The sequence below is a fragment of the Myodes glareolus genome, chromosome 19 (assembly GCF_982192425.1).
Source record: "Myodes glareolus chromosome 19, mMyoGla1.1, whole genome shotgun sequence".
Classification (NCBI taxonomy): Eukaryota; Metazoa; Chordata; class Mammalia; order Rodentia; family Cricetidae; genus Myodes; species Myodes glareolus.
This window is the reverse complement of record NC_142044.1, coordinates 4,402,807-4,422,558: the sequence shown is the minus strand read 5'-3', so window position 1 is coordinate 4,422,558 and position 19,752 is coordinate 4,402,807. Positions and strand designations below refer to the sequence as shown.

Here is a 19,752-nt window from a genome sequence, read left to right as displayed (position 1 = left end):
AAATGAGCTGTAGCAGGCACTTCCGCGCCAGGGCATGAATGACTGTGGCCATGTGCGTCCATCGTACACCAGGGAAGAACCCGAAGCCCTTCACCGACTTCTACTTCTCTCTGGAGGGTGGGGCTGATTTTGTTTCCTTCAACTACTTTACTATTTGACTTTGAACGAGAGGAAGGAAAAGAAAGAGAAGCAGAGAAAAAAGAGGGGAGACACCGCTCCATCTTATCCTACCGCATCTACAGCATCTTCGTTATTCTGACCAAAGATACTTAGAGGACTGAATTTCACCAGCTGAAGAAAAGGGTTTGCCTTACAACAGCAGACCAGCTCCATAATCTGGAGAGTTGGAAAGAAATAAAAATGAAAGACAGAAAAAAAGGAGGAAGTTCAAGTTGGTGCTAGGAGGGTAGTCAGCTTGGAGCACTGTTCTTCTGAGCATGGGCCTGCACTGGCCACAGTGAGGTTGGCCAGGCCGCACATAAATGCTCCCCAAAATGATGTCCTTCCACATGGGATACCAGCTGCTTTTGATACCTTCTTGCTTCCTAGAGGGTGACCAGCCAACTTACTCTGTCCGTGTCAAGCCCAGCTCCTCTGTGTACTGAGGGGCAGTCTCCATCAGTGGTCTCAGTAGTAATGTCTGTCTTCTGCTCAACACTGGGTCTAGCGGGGGAGAGAATGGTGAGAGACAGGCGAATTTCTCTCAGTCCTTCTGCTGGGGGGCATGCTGGAAGTTGCCTCTGTGTGTATGCCCACACCTCCCATTTCCTACAGCATCTGCACTGCCCCCTGCCCATCCTCACCTCCTCCTACAGCACCTGCTCTGCCTCCTCACCTCCTCCCTGCAGCACCTGCTCTGCCATCCTCACCTCCTCCCTGCAGCACCTGCTCTGCTGTCCTCACCTCCTCCCTACAGCACCTGCTCTGACCTTTGTTCTCTCAGCAGATCCAAAGAACAATCCTTGAAGTCCACACCTCTTGCTAATGCAGAGCAGGAAGTGAAGCTGTTATAATGAGTGCTTTTCCAGGACCAGCTTCCGAGCAGGGCTGGACAGTCCGGTCGCATGAGTTAGCTTTACGTTACTGTAATCACACATCTGGATAACCCGTTTAAAAAGGAGGCAGGCGTACCCGGAATCATGGTTTTGGAAGTTTCAGTCCATTTTCATGGCTGTGAGCCTGTGGGGAGGCAGCATGATATGCTGGGAGTCGGTGCCAGAGGAAACTGCTCCCTTCTTGGTGGCCTGAGAGCAGGGGGGAAGGAAAGGGTTGGTCGCAAGATCTCCTCCAAGGGCGTGTCCCCAGGGGCTGCTTTTGTGGATCTGACTTCCGGGCTCAGTAGCAGTCATGGATCATGTTGGAGATGAAGAGTGCTTATTGGTTAAGCGTAAGGTGATCATGTGATTTAGCCTTCACCTCAGGACCAGTTTGTAAGGGAAAGGGACACAGAGTGACGTCCAAGGCAGACGTCGCCATAGCTACCTGGTTAAGTGGGACAGAAGAGAGTTTTAAATATGTTTTTAAATTTTGTCAACCCTCTACGCTTTGGTGTTAGTCTACCTTTGTTTATGAAATAGTTAGACTTTAAAGAGTGTTTTATTATTAGTGGATGTGTGCACGTGTGTGTGGGAAGATGGGCACGCCATGGTATACCCGAGGAGCACAGAGCGATCGTTGCAAGACTGGTTCTCTCCTCCTATTTTTATGTAGGCTTCAGAGTTTGAACTCAGTCCTTGGAGGGCAACTGCTTTGACCTGCTGAGCCATCTTCCCAGCCCAAATATTTTTCCCTCATTTAAAACACTTTATAATTACTTTTTTCCTTTTTTTGAGATTATAACTCAAATACATCATTTTCTCCTTTCCTTCCCTCTGCCCATAGCTCCCTAAATTACCCACTGCTCACCTTCAAAGTCATTGCCTCTTTCTTTAAAAAATTTTGTAAGCATCTATTTATTTATTTAGCATGTGAATATGTGTGTGTGTGTGTGTGTGTGTGTGTGTGTGTGCACTTATGTGCCACAGGCACCGCAAGGCAGGTGTGGGGGTCAGAAGAACTCATCAGTCTCTTCTATCACGTGGGCTATAGCAGGATTGAACTCAGCAGGCGGCAGGAGCCTTTATCAGTTCAGCCACCTTGCTGGTCCCCAAATATTTGAACGATCATTTTTCTTCACTGATTGTTGGCCCAAAACTGAGGCAGTAGTGGGTTTGGTCTCCTATATAGAGACACCTTATGATCTTACTAATGTATACTTGCTACTTATTAATGACGTTTCCTTCTGTGCGTACTCTTTCTTCTTCTATATAGTCTTTTAATTAATATATTTTATGTAGTGATAATTTTTGTTCAAGAGGTAGCAAAAATAGATTTAGATTCATATGTACTTTTCTAAACACCTTCATAGTTCTGGTTGCCTGGGCGACCTTTGCAAGAGACTGTGTGCTAATCTGCTTTCATTAAAGCAGAAATATGGTGGGAACTACTTCTAGACCCTTCTATACCATTTAATTGTTTTATTTATTTATTTTTTTCCTGTTTTTCATGATCCAAAGGTCATGTATAGCTCCTTCCTGTCATTCTCATTTTGGGCTTATTTCACTTTGTAAATTGACATGATGAATCCGTCCTTTCGTTCAGGGCGGCTTGTGTGTATTGATGTCTGCTCATTTAGTTTATGGATACTAACGGTCTTTTCCTGGGTTGTCCAGATCAAGCTCAGTCAAAGGTTATTATTATTATTGTTATTATTATTATTGATATAATATGGAGGCTGTGTGCAGTCTGTGGTGGGTAATCACAACACTTGGGAGTTAAGTGCTATGTAGGCTGTGTGCAGTGTGTGGCAGGTGAACACAACCCCTGTGTAGGCTGTGTGCAGTCTGCAGGGGTGAACACAACCCCTGTGTAGGCTGTGTGAAGTCTGCAGGGGTGAATCAACCCTCTGGAGTCAGGCTAACCGGCCCTCCCTCCTTAGTTTTGCTACTTAGGACCTGCGAGGCTGATGCCGCAGGGCGATCAGTAATGAAAAGTCCCCAGACTATCTTACAAAAGATACAGCTTTAATAAAACAGAAGGAAAAACTTACACAGAGTCCCACCCGTCTGGAACGCTGAATCCAGGCCAGGTGGAGAGGGAGAGAGGGGGCGGAGCTTCCCCCCCCCCCAGGTTTATAGGTAAACTTTTGCCTAAGGGCGACACGCCCCACGAACAGAATGTGATTGGCTGAACTCCCCTATCACGAGGCCCCGCGGAGCTTGATTTCCAGGAGTCCACTGTAGCGATAATAGTCCCTGTCCCATGGGCTGTTCAGGGGACAGAGAGAGTGAGGTGGTGGATTTACCCATGAAGTACAAGGCAGGATGTCTCATGTGTAGGCAGCACGCTGCTTTCTTTAAGGTCAGAGGACAGGTGACCATGCCTTTCAAATAATCATTTTATTCTTATAAACCCCTAGACTAAAGAGACAAATCTGGGGCTTGCTCTTTAGTGAAATGTTTTAGTTTTAACAAATCTCTCAGAGAATTTCTTTCCGTGGTCAGCATTCTTGAGTGTATTTATGAATGTACCGAAATTAAAATTCTCTATCTCACTTGTACTTTAAGGAACGTAACTCTGAGGTTATCATGCATGATTCCAATGTTTGAAGGTAGCTGGCATTAACATTTAGGATTCTCCCTTTTATTTCTACACGGGAACATTTTTGTATGAGTCATACACACAGATACACACACATGGACACACATCCCTCCTTAAACATGTGACTATCTGTTCTGATGGGATAGTTAGAGGTGAGCTCCACTTTATTCTTGTTTGTATGTGTTTGTGGTGTATGTGTACATGTGTGTGTGTGTGGCATATGTGTGCACATGTGCTTATGTGTGTTTGCTGTACATGTGTGGTGTATGCGTTATGGATTTGTTTGTGTATGTGACATATATGTGTATTTGTACATATGTGTAAGTGGAGTACATACACGCACGTATATGTAGTGTGTGCATGTGTGTATATGTGTGTATGTATGTATTGTTGTGTGTTGTATATGTGTATGTGTGCATGCACGTGGTGTATTTGTGTATATGATATATGTATATGATATATGGGTGCATGTGTGTGGTGTGTGTAAACATGTGTGTTTTGTGTTTATGCCTGTATGTATTATATGTGTACATGTGTACTTATGTGTGTGTATATGGGCAGATATGTATGTATTATATGTGTGTCTGTGGGTGGTATGATATATATGTGCATGTGTGTGTGGTATGTGCATGATATATGTGTGCACGTGTGTGTGTGAACATGTATGTCTGAGTGTGTGTGTGTGCTTGTGGAGGCCAAAGGTTACTATCAGGTGTCTCTCTTTACCACTCTGCACCTCACAAGGCCGCTAACTGAACCTGGGCTCACTGATTGGCTAGACTGGCTGGGATTCTCCTGTCTCTCTGTCCCCAGTGCTGAGGTAGCAGGTGCGACCACTCTGATGCGGGTGCTAGGGATCTGTACTGGACTCCCCTTCCTTGTCCTATCAATATTTTACTCACTGAGCCACCCCTCAGCCCAGCAAACAAGCTCTTCGATGAACATCTGTCCTGTGACTTGGAACTGCAGTGGGTGGGGGTTGGGGTTTTATGACTCTGGGTCCCCACTGCCTCGCTCTATGGAAGGTGTGGTGATGATTTCCATACTGCACCAAAACCAGGCAGTGAGGACCAGATGTATTCTGGGCTCTGAAGTTTCTCAAAAAAGGCACAGGGAGACATTTATGGAATGCATCCCCAGCCTATGAGCCATTCTTCTCTGTTCTGCTTTTTCTGTAATTATGCATATAAAACATTACCATAAAGACATCTGCACAGGGCAGAAAATTAGTAGGAAGAAAAAGCCACCCATATCCATGGATTAAAGACAATCAGGAGTATTTCCCTGTGCTGTTTTATATAGAAGCATTTCTTAGTTGCATAGTCATGTTTATATGTCATTTAAAGTTAGTTTTTCATTAGATTATGTGTGCCAAGAATTTTTCATTTCATTCCATAGTCTTCATTGACAATGCTTCCCTGATCAGAAGTGTCCTGGCCATCATGGTTTTGTGTAATAACCTTTCTTCATGTGAGATTGTACTCTGGTATATAGTTCTAGGTTGAAGGCTTGAACATTAAAGAGAATCTTAACACGGGTTTGCCATTTGCTTTCTACAGGGGTTAGAACAATCCATGCTGGGTGCTGTATTGATTTGTCTGGAATACCGTAAGTAGACTATGTTTGCAGTCACCACCTCCCCTGTGTATTTCTTTGATTATGAATGAAGCCGAACATATTTCTAATGTTGTACATCCATGGCATTTCTCTTTTTCCTTGTTAGTTACAGGTTCTTTGCCTTAGATGTCTTTCATATTGGTTAAAATTACTTCTTTTCAAAAGAAAGAAGTGATGTTCACTTGTGGCAATTAGCTGTAATTCTGGGCACGGATTGCACATCCAGGCTGTCTAGGCTTGCTCACCTCTGCTCTCTTGGGCCTTGAAAGAGGCAATGTTAGAGCCAGGTGTGAATTTCTCTTCTGTTCTCCGCAGGCTCAACATAGACAGAAAATGCTAAATAAAATACATAAATATGTAAAATATTTTTAAAAACCAGAATTGCACCTGCACTGAACATATCCAGACTTTTTTTCCTGTCATTATTCCTTAAACAACCCAGTTTGACTGCATAGCACTCAGATCGTCGTAAGTATTACGACTAATCTTCAGAAGATTGGAATGATAGGGGGTAGTGCATGTGTCGTGTGCTAACACCACACTGTTCTACACGGCACTGGAGGACCCGTAGGTGAGGAGTGGTGACATTGTCAGCATCCGTTGTCAACGTGACAGTAACCTAGAGTCACTTGAGGAGAGAGGACGCCAGCTTAGCCTGTGGGCATGTGGGGCATGTGTGTTTTCTTAATGGCTAATTGATGCAGGAGGGCCCAGCCCACAGGAAGTAATGCTATCCATACATCCATACAGAAGAAGGCCGAGAAAGCCACAAGGAGTGAGCCGGGAAGGCGTGCTACTCCGCGGTCTCTGCGTCAGTTCCTGCCTCATCTTCCTTTAGTGACAGACTGTCAGCCGTAAGCTGAAGCAATCCTTCTCCTCCCAGGTTGCTCTTAGTCATGGCATCACACACACACACACACACACACACACACACACACACACATGCACGCAGGTACTCAGAAACAGAAAGTAACTAACTACAGAATATAGTTCTTCAAAGATGCCGAAGGTCTGGTATTGCTAGGATATTATTAAGATATATATTGTTAAGACAGAGGTATTGTTAAGATATTAGTCTGTAACTTGCTTTGTGTCTTCACTTCACGTCCAGACTGTGGGAATATGCTCTTCACCAACTCGTAACGTCTCTGACACATTTGCTGCAAAGCCTTCAAGTGTGCCATTTGCCAGTTTGGCATTATGGAGTGGGCAACTGTTTCCCTGCAATCGCCTCCCCACAGCACAGCCTGCTCTGCCCCCTCAGAGTTGGATCAACATGCAGCTCTCTTGTCTGTTGATTATAAAATAGTCTTGACTGCAAAAAGTCATTATTTAATTCAACTGTCATTTATTTTGGTGAAGGGAGAGGAGGAAATGATTTTTCTTCTTTAACATATTTGCAATTATCTCATCACATTTATTGAATGTTGCTTTTAAAAGGAAATTCAAAATAACCTTTCTGTAAAGTCAATGATGTGTCTTGAGCATGTTCTCAAACCAGCACTTCTGGGAAGGGCAGTTTGGTACTGCCTGGAGAGTCTATGGTCACACCGAGAACAGCTTGTTCAAGCCTTTGCCTTGAAATTTGAGTTCCACGGTGCTGGGGGTGTGTGTGGCCCAAGGAGTTCCAGTGTCCTTATCGCCGTCTGGCTGGATGGAGGGGGCACAAACACAGCCGTGCCTTCATCTGAGGAGGCTCAGCAGACCTTGGTGACCCACTCAGGGTCACTCCTGTGCTCCTTGGTTATTATTTTGCATTCTGTGTTGTTCGCGTTACCCCAGGCTGTGCTCTTGTGACTTAGAGCATTCCGTGTTGTTCACATTACCCCAGGCTGTGCTCTTGTGACTTAGAGCATTCCGTGTTGCTCACATTACCCCAGGTTGTGCTCTTGTGATTCCTTTTTCTCAGCCACACATTTATTTTTGGGATTTCAGTTCCAGTGGGATACTTTGATTGCCACGTGGAAAATTCAGGGGGTTCCTTTGGAGATCAGGCTCTTGCCGCAGTGATTTTATTGTTGCTCGTCTTTATTAGCACACTGTCGTTGTGCCTACACAGTCCAAGGCACCAAACCAGAAATTGTGGGTGTTTTTATTTTGTGTTTCACTCACCACCCTCTTCACCACAGGTGGGAGACCCTTCCCATCGTGCACGACGTGTGAGGGCACCGAGTGCGGAGTGCTCTTCCTAGATCGACTGTGAGGTGTTTAGGACGCCCAAGGACCCTGACGATGCATAATTCATAAACTGGGGTGGCCTTGGAGATCAACCTTAGATGTCTGCATCTTTGCACCTAACTGCACTTCCTGGCCTCAATGTGGTTGTCTCTGGATATGTAGGTTAGTCATTTGATCAACTAGCATCTAAAAATAAACCTAGAAGTGTTGAGAGAGCCCTCCCCTTGGCGTGCATGACGTGTGTTCTAAGCCGTACTGTATAACTATTTACTTTTGCATTATGCATAGTGCTTAGCAACCACCAGTGGAAATGAGCGCTAAGAGTGCAGGCTGACGTGGGGCTGCTGGCCAGCCAAGTCCCAGCGAGTTCCCCTGCCATCCGTGTCCTGTACTCCTTGCCCTCTAGTTCCTGCCTTCTGCCTTCTGTACTGGTGGCCATGTGGGAACCAGAAAGAGGGACAGGGAGGCCAGTCCTGCCCTATGCTTGTGGCTGGAGGTTTCTCCTTTTGGGTCAGTGTGGGTGGATGCAAGAATGGACTAGCCTTGGCCACACTGATGTCTGGGTACCTATGATGGCTGAGTCGGGCCTATGATATCTGAACTTGTCTGAACTGGGGATGGACTATTAGGGCATCCACAGGAGCTGGGTGACGAACTCTTGAAGAACTCTCAAGTAAGAAAGCCCCTTGTGGGGCGCCAGAAGTTAGTGCTTCAACACCTTGTGGGTAAGAATTCATTACATCCAGATTGGGAAGAAACACAGAACATGCTCAGCTTGTATGCCAAGTGGCTGGTTCTGAATTGAAGGCTCAGTTTCTTCCTGCATGAATTGCCCTGTGCCCAGCAGCCGGCCGTGCCCAGGGTCCCAGCCCTTCCAGTCCCGGCCTCTCTGTGGTTCTAAGAATGTTTCTTTGATTTTGTAGACTAGCAATGTACTAAATTTTTCACATCCTGATTTTACCAGTGGAGAAAGGAAGGATGACCTTGAGAATATAAATTTAATTCCCCATTTATTCCCTTTAAGTAAATAATGCAGAACTAGATACATTGATCAGGGAATTGTGAGAGGACTTTAATGTTTTCCTGAAAGATATCAGACCTCCGGTGTAGTAGTAACCCCAGTGCTGGCAGGAGAGAGGAGGACCAGGCTACAGGAGACCCTGACTCCACAAACAGCACACAAAAGCACAAGCAAACCTGGGGAAGTCACCTCTCGCTGTTCTTGCTGGAACCCAGGGCTTTGCACAGGACAGGGTTCTATCACTGACTTACAACCCAAGTGCTTGCCTCTTCATCTTAGTGCATTTCGGAAACAGTTCCAAAGAACATTTCTTTGAAAAACTTTCCTCCTCGTGGAAATGGATTGGAAAACAAGGAAATTCTTTGTAAACCACCCTCCTTCAGTAAAATCAGTTATTTTTACTTTTCTAAAGTCAGAAGTGTAGCTGAGCAGCCTCGAATGACCAATCAGTGGTTATCTGGAGAGGGGCAGAGCGTTTGCAGGCTTGTGTGGTTTTCGCAGTGGCACAGAGCAGTCAAAGGGCAAAGTCATAATGAGAGAAGGTTCCTGGATCCCCCTAGTAATAGAGAAGGCTCTAGATCCTCCTAGTGATAGAGAAGGCTCTGGACCTCCCTGGTGATAGAGAAGGCTCCTGGATCTCCCTTGTGATAGAGAAGGCTCTGGATCCCACTAGTGATAGAGAAGGCTCTGGATCCCCCTGGTGATAGAGAAGGCTCTGGATCTCCCTGGTGATAGAGAAGGCTGTGGATCCCCCTAGTGATAGAGAAGGCTCTGGATCCCCCTAGTGATAGAGAAGGCTCTGAACCCCCCTGGTGATAGAGAAGGCTCCTGGATCTCCCTTGTGATAGAGAAGGCTCTGGATCCCACTGGTGATAGAGAAGGCTCTGGATTCCCCTGGTGATAGAGAAGGCTCTGGATCCTCCTGGTGATAGAGAAGGCTCTGGATCCCACTGAGCTGCTTTCCTCAAGTGGGAAGATTAGAAGGAACCTCTGCTTTCTAAGGTGTATGTGCTCTTCTGAAGTGTGATGCCTGGGATTGCTCCCCCAAGAGCAGGCAACACAGAGCTGTCTGGAACCTTAGATGCTTGTAGCAGCTGCAGAGGAAGTCTTTGGAGCTGGCTCAAGAATCCTGATGGATGCAGGTACTGAGGCTATGATGGAGCAAGGGAGTCTGGGTGAGTTATAAAGTGAAGCTGAGAACAGGGCATGTCCACCATCTGAACTCACCCAACTCACTCTCAGGCCACCCACAGCTAAGACTTCCTTCCTGAGAGGAGTCGCACTGTACACATTCACATGTAGACAGTTTTATCTACAGTGGGTAAAAATGTACTGATGGGGCTAGAGAGAAGACTCAGTCAGCAAAGTGCTCGTCAAGTGTGGATTTGGATCCTTAGCCTCCACCTAAAGAGTTCAGAGCCTGTGGTCCTGGCGTTGTCAGAGAGAGGAGGGGACAGGAGGACCTGGGCTCCAGGTTGGTGAGCTCCAGGTGGGCGAGAGATCTTGCCTCAAGGAAGAAGGTGTGGGGCTGGAGGGTGACTCTGGCTGCTTTTTCAAAGGACCTGGATTTGATTGTCAGCACCCACATGGCAATTCACAACCATCCTAACTCCAGGGGATCTGCCACTCTCTCTGGCCTCTGATACACATAGAGCACACAGATACACACGCAGGCAAAACACCTATATATATATAAAATAATATTTTTTTTTAAAAAATGGGGTGGTGGAAGCAGTAGAAAGACATATGACAATGACTTCTACTCTTCACATTCATGAACACACACACACACAAATGCATACACACATATATACCCAGATAGATATGCACATGCACACACACACACACCCATACGCACATATATACTTCCACATAGACACTCAGAAAGAAAGATGACAGACACACAAACATACATACAAACATATACAAACATATATACCCCTAGACAGACAGATACATACACACACATACATATATACTCCAGACAGACACACATGTATGCACACAGCACACACACACACACACACACACACACACACACACACACACACAGATTTACGCTAACCATTTTGTAAATTGCTGTTTTCAGTTGGGTTTCTCAGGGCTGAGAGCTAGGCTAGCGTGCTGCTCAAAGCATTTGGAGAAAATGAACTTCACTGTAACAGTGATGATCGCCACTGTTATTAATTTGGCTTCATTGTAACAATGACGATCACCACTATTATTAATTTGGCTTCACTGTAACAGTGAAGATGTCACTGTTATTAATTTGGCTTCACTGTAACAGTGAGGATCGTCACTATTATTAATGTGTGTGTATAGAGAGCAGGTGGCTCATGTGCCATACAACATGCATGTGGAGGACAGAGGGCGATGTTTGGGGACCAATTCTCTCCTTCTATCATATAGACCTTGTGGATCAAATACAGGCCGTTAAGCCTGGCCGCAGGTACCTTTGCCCACTGGCGATTTCACTGGCCCCTTCTGCTCTAAAGTGCTAAGGCTGGAGAATGTGCCCTTCAGCATGTGGTGGTTAAAAAAAAAACAAACCAGGCCTTGAATCCTGGAGGCTGCTGAGGGGACGTGGTCTCTACCTACTGCTCTGCTGAGGGGACGTGGTCTCTACCTACTACTCTGCTGAGGGGACGTGGTCTCTAACTACTGCTCTGCTGAGGGGACGTGGTCTCTACCTACTGCTCTGCTGAGGGGACGTGGTCTCTACCTACTACTCTGCTGAGAGACGTGGTCTCTACCTACTACTCTGCTGAGGGGACGTGGTCTCTACCTACTGTTCTGCTGAGGGGACGTGGTCTCTACCTACTGTTCTGCTGAGGGGATGTGGTCTCTACCTACTACTCTGCTGAGGGACGTGGTCTCTACCTACTACTCTGCTGAGGGGACGTGGTCTCTACCTACTACTCTGCTGAGGGACGTGGTCTCTACCTACTACTCTGCTGAGGGGACGTGGTCTCTAACTACTGTTCTGCTGAGGGGATGTGGTCTCTACCTACTGTTCTGCTGAGGGGGCATGGTCTCTAACGACTGTTCTGCTGTGCTCTGAGGAGGGAAACAAAGACTGAAGCCAAGTGCAGCTGGGCCTGGCAGGGCCCCACATGAGCTCTGGAAGGCTAAGAGTACGTCATTTTCTTTTGCAGAGTTCACATGGTCTCTGCTTAATGAGCTTCTCTTTCTCTCCTGCCATCTGTTTCTTCGACTTGTATGTGGTCCCCAAATGATCAACCACATCCATAAAGCTGAAACCGGGGACTTTAATCCCCCCAAAAAACCCTTGCTTGCATTCATAGCCAGCCTTCCTCACTAGTCCAGTTCTTGTATCTGAGGCCACACACGCTTTCGAGACTGGCCAGCAAGTAACGACCTGCTCCTGGGCTGGCTGCTAATTCTGGCTTTGTTGATGGCCATCTCAAGTGCATTTGGTGTCCCCATCACCTTTTTTCTGAGCAAGGGGCGATGGTATGAGACGCATGCGGGAAAGCAGTTCACAACAGAAAATGATTACTTCAGAATCAAACTACATTCACATATCAGTGAACATTTTTATTATCTGTATCAAATCTCAAATGAAAAGAATCAATATCTGTCCCTGATACTTTATTTTTTGTTAGGTGGGAAAGAGAAACCTAATTCAAGGGGATGTGGGAAACAGTCAAGCTGGCTCACGTAATTGGAAAGGCAAAGGCCTCAGTGATGTCACTGGAAACCCATCCCTTGTCACCCCTTAGCTTCCTCTTCCTCTGGATTGCTTTCATTTTCAGGTGAATTCTTTTTCCTGATACCAAGTTGCCACTAGAAAGCTCCAGGCCTTTCTACCATGGAGCCCCCTCAGCAGGGGGCTCCCCTCCCCCATAGTGTCTGGGAAACCCCCAGATTCCATGCTTACTGCCCTCACAGTGGCCAAGGGTCATCCTTAGAAAGAGGTGATTTCCTTCTTCCATGAGAACACTGGACAGGAGGATAGGGCTGCACAGTTTCCAGAATCATCTCAATGAGGGGCTGTCTACACTGGGTTAGCCTGTGGGCCCAGCTCTGGGGGATTGTCTTCACGGAGTTAAGCGAGGTTGAGACCTACCCCCGTGTGGATGGTACTGTTTTACAGACTGGGCCCTCAGCTGGATAAGAGTGGAGAGAGCTGGCTAAGCAAAAGCCAGCAGGCAGCGTGGGTGCCTTCATCTCTCCCCACTCCTGACTGTGGATGTGGAAGGACCACTGTACCCAGTTCCTGCTGCTGAGACTCATGGGCAATGACTTACAGCCTAGAACTGTAAGCCAGGAGAACCCTGCCCTCCCCGAACTGCGTCTGTCAGAGTATTTTTCATCACAGCAGCAGAAATGAAGCTGGGACCAGAGACAGCAGATACTAACACCAGAGAGATGGCGAGGGGCTGTGCGCAGCCCAAAGCGACCCTCAGCGCTGCTAAACACTTCCAGGTTTCTGTCAAATAACCGCACAGGCATAACCAGGATTTCAGCCCTCGGCTTTCGTTTTCTTTGTATGCGGCAAATCTAAATAGCTAGGGAATCCAAAGTCTAGAAGACGCTTTGATCGCCCTTGTTCCCCAAGTCATAACTAAGGAAGATGACGCCAGCAGGAGAAAAGACATCAGCAGGATCGGAATGTTTTGAGCGAGTCGGCGCAGCACGGGTCTCTTGTCTTCACGCTCTGGTCTAGCAGTACGCTCAGGTCTGAGTTGTTCCTGCTGGCTTTCCATCAGAAGCCAGCCCTGCTCTGGCATGGAAATGACTGGTGAATTATGGGAAGGCTTTGGGTAAAGCCTCAGCAGGGCCTCGGATTTAAGACCCAGCTTATCCAGCTAATGGGTAAAGTGCCTTGATTATACAAGAGTGAACTCACACCCACTGGGAAACTGTTGCTCAATGTTGGAGCCTTTCACAAATCAGGAAGCTGGAGTCTTATGGGGTTAGACCAGCAGATGCTCTCCTTTGTGGATACAGGGCGGGGCCATGTAAGCTCGGGTACTGAGTAGAATATCGTGTGTGTGTGTGTGTGTGTGTGTGTGTGTGTGTGTGTGTGTGTCTTCGCTTACTTTACCCCCAGCAATGACTTCAGATGTTCTGGGGGACAATGGCTGATTTTTCTCTGTCAAACTTCCAGTGGTTTTCACTTATTTAAAGACTTATTTTCATGTGTATATGTGCACATCTGTGGATAGTGTATACATGTGCACATCTGTGTGAGAGTAAATACATTGTGTGAAGGTTTCCTCTGAGGCTGGAGAGAGCATAGGACCCTGGGGCTCGAGTTATGGGCAACTGAGAACAGCTAGAGATGGGTGCTGGGAACCGAACTCTGATCCTCTGTAAGAGCAATAGCATCCTTAACCACTCTCCCATCTCCTCAGTCCCTTGTTTACTTCTTTAAAAATGTGAGTTGGTGGGATGGAGAAACTGCTCTCCTGTGCCAACCTGCTTTTCCTCCTTTGCTTCCCTGAAGCAGCTGTTATTCCATTGCTTGCTGTTTGGGGGTTTCCAAATGCAAGCAACAGCTTCCGTAGGCAGAAAGGAGCACAGAAAGGCCTGGAGAAATTCAGAGTCAAGCTTGGAGCTAGGGACACACACAAACCCCACCACTGGTGACTCCATAGGCACTCATAGAGCCTTCGCTGAGTGCCCTGGCTGCTAGGTGCTTTCCTCCCGAGGGGCCGTCCAATGCCGCTGCCTCCAGATGCTGAGTGGATGATGGGCAGTCCTCCTTCTCTGCCTCACTGTGTCTGGAGAGAGCGTCTCTGTGCTGCGGCTGCTCTGCTCAGTCCTCATGCACATGCCTGGTGCAAGTCACTGGGCGAAATGTCTGCCTTCCGCCTGGGGAGGTGGAGCATGTAGAAATTGCTCAAGAGTGGAATATCCCCCCAAATGCTGTTCACAAACCCAAGGGAGGGACCTTGTCTTATCTATAGATGCTGTTTCTCAGTCATTTTGTGTTGCTGTGTGTACACCATCCTGACGCTGGCCGTCATAAAGAGGTTCCGTTGCCTATAGTTCTGGAGGCTGAAAACCAAGAGTAGTGCACCATTTGCCTGGGCTCTGGTGGACGACACTTGTGGCTGTATCCCAGTGTGGCAGGAAAGCAGAAAGAGAAATATCCTACCTTTACACTTGCTCACTTCCTCCATAACAGATAAATATGTGTCTGCACCTACATGAAGGTGGAGGGGATCTCCAGAGAACAGACGGGGCACCCGGGGCTCAAAGACCACATTTATCCCCGCGACTCTGCTCCCCCAACAGCTGCAGTGCTGAGTTAGGGAAGGACAGAGTGTGGCAGAGGGCCGGCCGGGTCTCCGTTGAGCCCCAAACCCTGTTCTAGGCACTTTTCAAAGGTGGATCGGACAATATAGTAAGAGAGATAGGGTTTATCTGTATCTCTGCCCCTGATGGATGTGTCTTGAAAAGACGTTTTACATTATACATGGAAACTTTGGAGACTAGAATCTTCCAGCGGCATGGTTTATTTTATAGTATAATTTATTATTAGATGGCTGGGATAGCGGTGGCATGTGCGGCAAAATCTAGAGGAGCAAAGGGGACATGAAAGCAGTGGGGACACCTTTGACCGGGGGCCTGTTGGGGAATATTATTTTCAGGTGTGTGACTTTTGTTTACTCTGCAGTTGTTTAACTCTGTCAAGCTGTTACTGTGCCTGTCTAAAACACCTGATCATCCTAATAAAGAGATGAATGGCCAATAGCAAGGCAGGAACAAGGGTAGGCAGGGCTGGCAGGCAGAGAGGATAAATAGAAGGAGAAATGAGGAAGGGGAGGAGCAAGAGAACAAGGAGAGGAGGACATCAGGGGTCAGCCACCCAGCTACACAGCCAGCCACGGAGAAAGAAGGTAAGAAAGATACAAAAATAGAGAAAGATAAAAGACCAGAGGCAAAAGGTAGTCGGGTTAATTTAGGTTCAGAAAAGCTGGCTAGAAACAAGCCAAGCCAAGGCTAGGTATTTATAAGTAATAACAAGCCTCCATGTATGGTTTATCTGGGAGCTGAGTGCTGGGCCTCTCAAAAAGCCAAAAGAGTAAAACATCACACAACAGGGGCTCATTAAAGCCTTCTCGATGGAGTCACTGATGGTAAAGGGTGCGATGCTGTGGTCTCACTGCCTGGACCAGCATCCTGGAGGCGGCCTGGTAGCTAGCTATGTGATGGACAAGTATTTAACCTTTGAACTTGCATTTCTTAAAAGCCCTGTCATCGATACCTGTCCCACAGAATGGGAGAGATTAAATGGAAAAGAACGGAGCAAGTCCTGTTCTCTACAGGTGTTAGTGAGCAAGTCCCGTCCTCTACAGGTGTTAGTGAGCGAGTCCTGCCCTCTACAGGTGTTAGTGAGAGAGTCCCGTCCTCTACAGGTGTTAGTGAGAGAGTCCCGTCCTCTACAGGTGTTAGTGAGCGAGTCCCATCCTCTACAGGTGTTAGCTCTTCACATTTTCCTCAGGCAGAGAATGAGTACTAGTGTGTTTGGGGAGGAGGGAGGTAGCCGTTGTATATTAAGGGTTTGTGGTGAGCCTAAGAGGGGGCGAAGTCTTCCTCCTTGTCTCCCCTACCCCACCACCTCCTGTTTGCACTGGAGTTTGAACCCGAGGCTTTCTGAGTGTAGGCGAGCGTCTGTGGCAGAGCTACCGGGCAGCACAGGATGCGTATTTACAGAGAGCGCTCCTCTTCCTGGTCTGGCTTCCGAAAGGCTTCAAGTGCACATCCTGACCCACCTAGCAGGCTTCACATTGCGCCTGCGCAGACTGCTTCTGCTTTATCAATCAGAGCGTTTGGTTGGCGCGAGCCGTCCCCGAGAGCATCATCATCCCTGAGCAATCAGATAAAGTCAGATTCCTCAGTGTGTAAAACTGAAGAACCAGGCCTTGGACCCGCGGTGACCCCTCCAAGGCGTGGGCATTGCTAAATGTAGCAGGAAACAGAAAGCTGGCCCACCCTGCGAGATCTTGCTCCTGAACTTTCCTAAAGCTAAAAGCTGAATCTCAAGCATCTGGTGGGACTGGGCAAAGCCTGTCCGGTGCAAGGTGCCATGCCATGAGGTGCCCTCAGCCGATTGGGAAAGGGTGCATACTGCCATGGCGCGGTGTAGCGCTTTGCAGCGCATGCGTGCGTGAAAGGCGAGAGAGAGAGAGAGAGAGAGAGAGACAGAGACAGACAGACATCGAGACATCCTGGAGTCTGTAGCAGCAGGGGCCGTCCTGGAAGTGGAGTTGGGTTCCCAGCCTTTTTGTTAATCATACACTTTGGACAGAACTCTTAGCTGAGCCCCAGGAGACTCCTCCGAGCCCTGAGGATGGAACCTGAAGGTGACGACAGCTGGTGGGCCTCTGGCGTCTCTGCCAGCTCTGGTCTCTTTAGGTCCATCAGGTCCACGTCTGAGTGCAGTCACAGCGCAAATGCTTCCTCCACAAAGCCCGCTGGGAGCCACAGGGAAGTTATGCTGGCTCTGGGCTTGAGTTCCTTCATACCTGTTTACCTTGTTGCCCCGTTTGAAATGTGAGTTGAGGGAACGTCTGCTTTGTGGAATGAAGTGTTGCTTAATTTTAGAACTTAAAGTCAATTCAGATAGTTTATTAGAAAAACGGATAGACAGGAGGAGGATTGGAGGGAGGGAGGAATGGGGAGGGAGGGAGGGAGGAAGGGGAAGGCTGGAATTACTCAAGTTATGGGCCTGTGGATGGGCACAGGTCCTGGCTCTAATCCTCTATGCCATGGCAATCCTGAGCACATATCAACTTGTTATATATAGAACTGACAATAATTAATTCAATTTGTGTGGTTATTCTCAGGTATTATTTGCTTCATCTATACAGTGCAGGGTAAATGTAAAAATCTGGTTATTTTGAAGAGCATCTAAGTTTTCAGTTATCTAATAGATGTGTTTTAGTTGCATTTGATGAGCTTCTGAGGTGTTTTATTGCTTAGAAGTTATTTTCTTTGCTCTACTTCCAACTTCTCTTTCATAAGATAGGAAATAAAGTGATTTTTTTCCCTGCAGACTCAGGCTCCCTCAGCTGTAAGAGTGGGGCATAAAGCTCTCAGATGCCCTCTGTCACCTTAGCTAAATGCCGCCTGCATTTTGTTACTTCACGTTCCTCAGTGGGACAGTCTTTTTGTGTCTGAGACTCACCAAGGCTCTATTACATGAGCCAATGAATGAACGACCTCTTATACACTGTACGCAGGGTTGTCAAGGAGACAGGCAAGATGGCTCAGTGCGAAGGCACCTGCTGCTGATTCTGACCCGAGTGAATCCCTGGGGCCCACGTGGTGACAGGAGAAAACAGACTCCCAATTGCTGTCTGACCTCCGTAGATACACAGTGGTGCCCCCGAAACATCAATGTAAAGTTAAAAAGAATTCAATAAAAATAAAATATAATATAAAATATAACTATAATATAAAATATAAACAATAAACAAAAGTGAAACCACACTCATCAAAGTCCCCCTTTCCACAGTTCATAGTCTAGAATAAGGCTGTGGCCGGAATGTATGCCTGTGCCTCCTCTCGGAGAATCACAGCACTGCCAGGAAATGCACTGCACAGACAGGAAATGCTTCTCAGCACCAGCTGATGTGTCAGGGCTCAGTTCTCTCCCTGGGACCAATAGCTGCCAATCTACCGTCTACACCAGAGGCCTGTGCAGCCGTTTTGTTTGACCTGAAGTACTTTAAAAACACATCAACTTAAAGGGACAAAAAAGGATGACTTATTAAAAATGTGGCTTTGAGGCTTCTCTTGAAATTTGTGCCTGTAATACCAGGCCCAGTTCCCGCATGGCAACAATTGGCTCGCAGAGAGGGCACAGGCACATTCTATACCCATTACACAACTCCGCACTCTGCCCGGCACCTGCTGCCCATGCTCCTACTTCCTGCCCCTTCGATGGACGCTTCCTGCATCTCACATGGAACCATACGGCATTTGTTCCTTTGTAAGGGGCTTATTTCATTTATTAGCATTGCCTCCAAGTTCATCCATATTGGACTGGGTGTTGGTCTGAGTGGGTTGCGTTTCCATCTGTCACTGGTGGATACTGGGCTATCTGTTTTGAGTAACATGCCCACGACCACGCTGCACAGGGAGCTGAGTTCCCGAAAGACAATTGTTTTGGAGTAAGGATCTCTGGAACTTACTGTGTATACTCGGCTGAACTTGCAGCAAACCCATCACTCCTCCTGCCTTTGCTCCCTGAGCGCTGGTCTTACAGGTGTGTGTCACCATGTCTAGTTCATGTTTACAGTTTTGACAATCTCAACAGTCCCTCAGCTGGGCCCTCTGACCTCCAGCCTTGACTTCTCCCACACTGAGCACTGGAGGACGAGCCTCAGCCTGGTGAACGAACTTCCGAATGGGGACCAAGCAGCATCCCGCGAAAGGGATGGAGCTGCTTAAGCATTGTAAAAAGTGGTGACTGCCACATGTTCTCAGGGTTTGTTTTTTTTTTCTCTTTTTTTTTTGTAATTTTATTAAATTATAAAAAGTTTCCATTTACGCCCCTCCTCCCAACGCCCTCCCACTCCCCCCCTCCCTCTCCTCCTCCCTCTTTGTCCCCTAGGGAAGTCAGGGTCTCCTGCCCTGTGGGAAGTCCAAGTTCCTCCCCCCTCACTCCAGGTCCAGGAAGGTGAGCATCCAAACAGACTGGATCCCAAAAATCCAGTATATGCAGAGGAAACAAGTCCCAGTGTCATTGTCAATGGCTTCTCGGAAAGACTGCAGGCCAGCCACATTCAGAAAATCCGGCCACATTCAGAGAATCTGGTTGGATCACATGCTCGTTCAGTCACGGTCCATCTGGCCTTGGTAAACTCTCATTAGATCCGACCCCTTGTATCAGTGGGTGATAGCATCCCTCGCAGTCCTTCGTCATTTTCTTCCTCCTTTTGCTCCTCGTTTGGATCTTGGGGTGTTCTCAGGGTTTGATATCACAGTAAATAACCATGGCCGGGAACACCATCATAAGATTTATTCAGCCCCAGATTTGGTTCTGAAAAGTTCCTGTTTGAGAAGGAAATGTGTATGGTTTTCTTGATCAGAACAAAGCTAGTTTGCCTTTCTTCCGGCGCGCTGTGTATGCCATTGAGGCCTTTTTGTTTTAGGTGCTGGGAAACACCAAAATTATATACGAGTCATTTAGACTTTATTTCTGAATTTTCAGGCTGTCTTAGGGTAGGAAAGACATGGTGGTTTTTTTCACTGTGTGTGCGGTGGATGGGGTTTAGCTCTTTGGAGAAATGGCTATTTCTGACTTGGTTTTTAAT

The 19,752-nt window shown here is 47.2% G+C and overlaps 1 protein-coding gene across 5 annotated transcripts in view; it reads left to right on the top strand.

Annotated features, from left to right (window-relative positions):
• The window catches only part of Ncald (neurocalcin delta), a 366,044-nt gene that overhangs the window by 8,184 nt on the left and 338,108 nt on the right, over positions 1–19,752 (top strand). For 2 of the 5 annotated variants that reach the window (XM_085679092.2, XM_048457103.3), the window contains one exon: positions 5,199–5,247. The exons of the other annotated variants lie outside the window; for them this stretch is intronic. The gene's annotated coding sequence lies outside the window, so the exon portion shown is untranslated. Of the gene's footprint in view, positions 1–5,198; positions 5,248–19,752 lie in introns of those variants that run through there. 5 annotated transcript variants of the gene reach the window in all.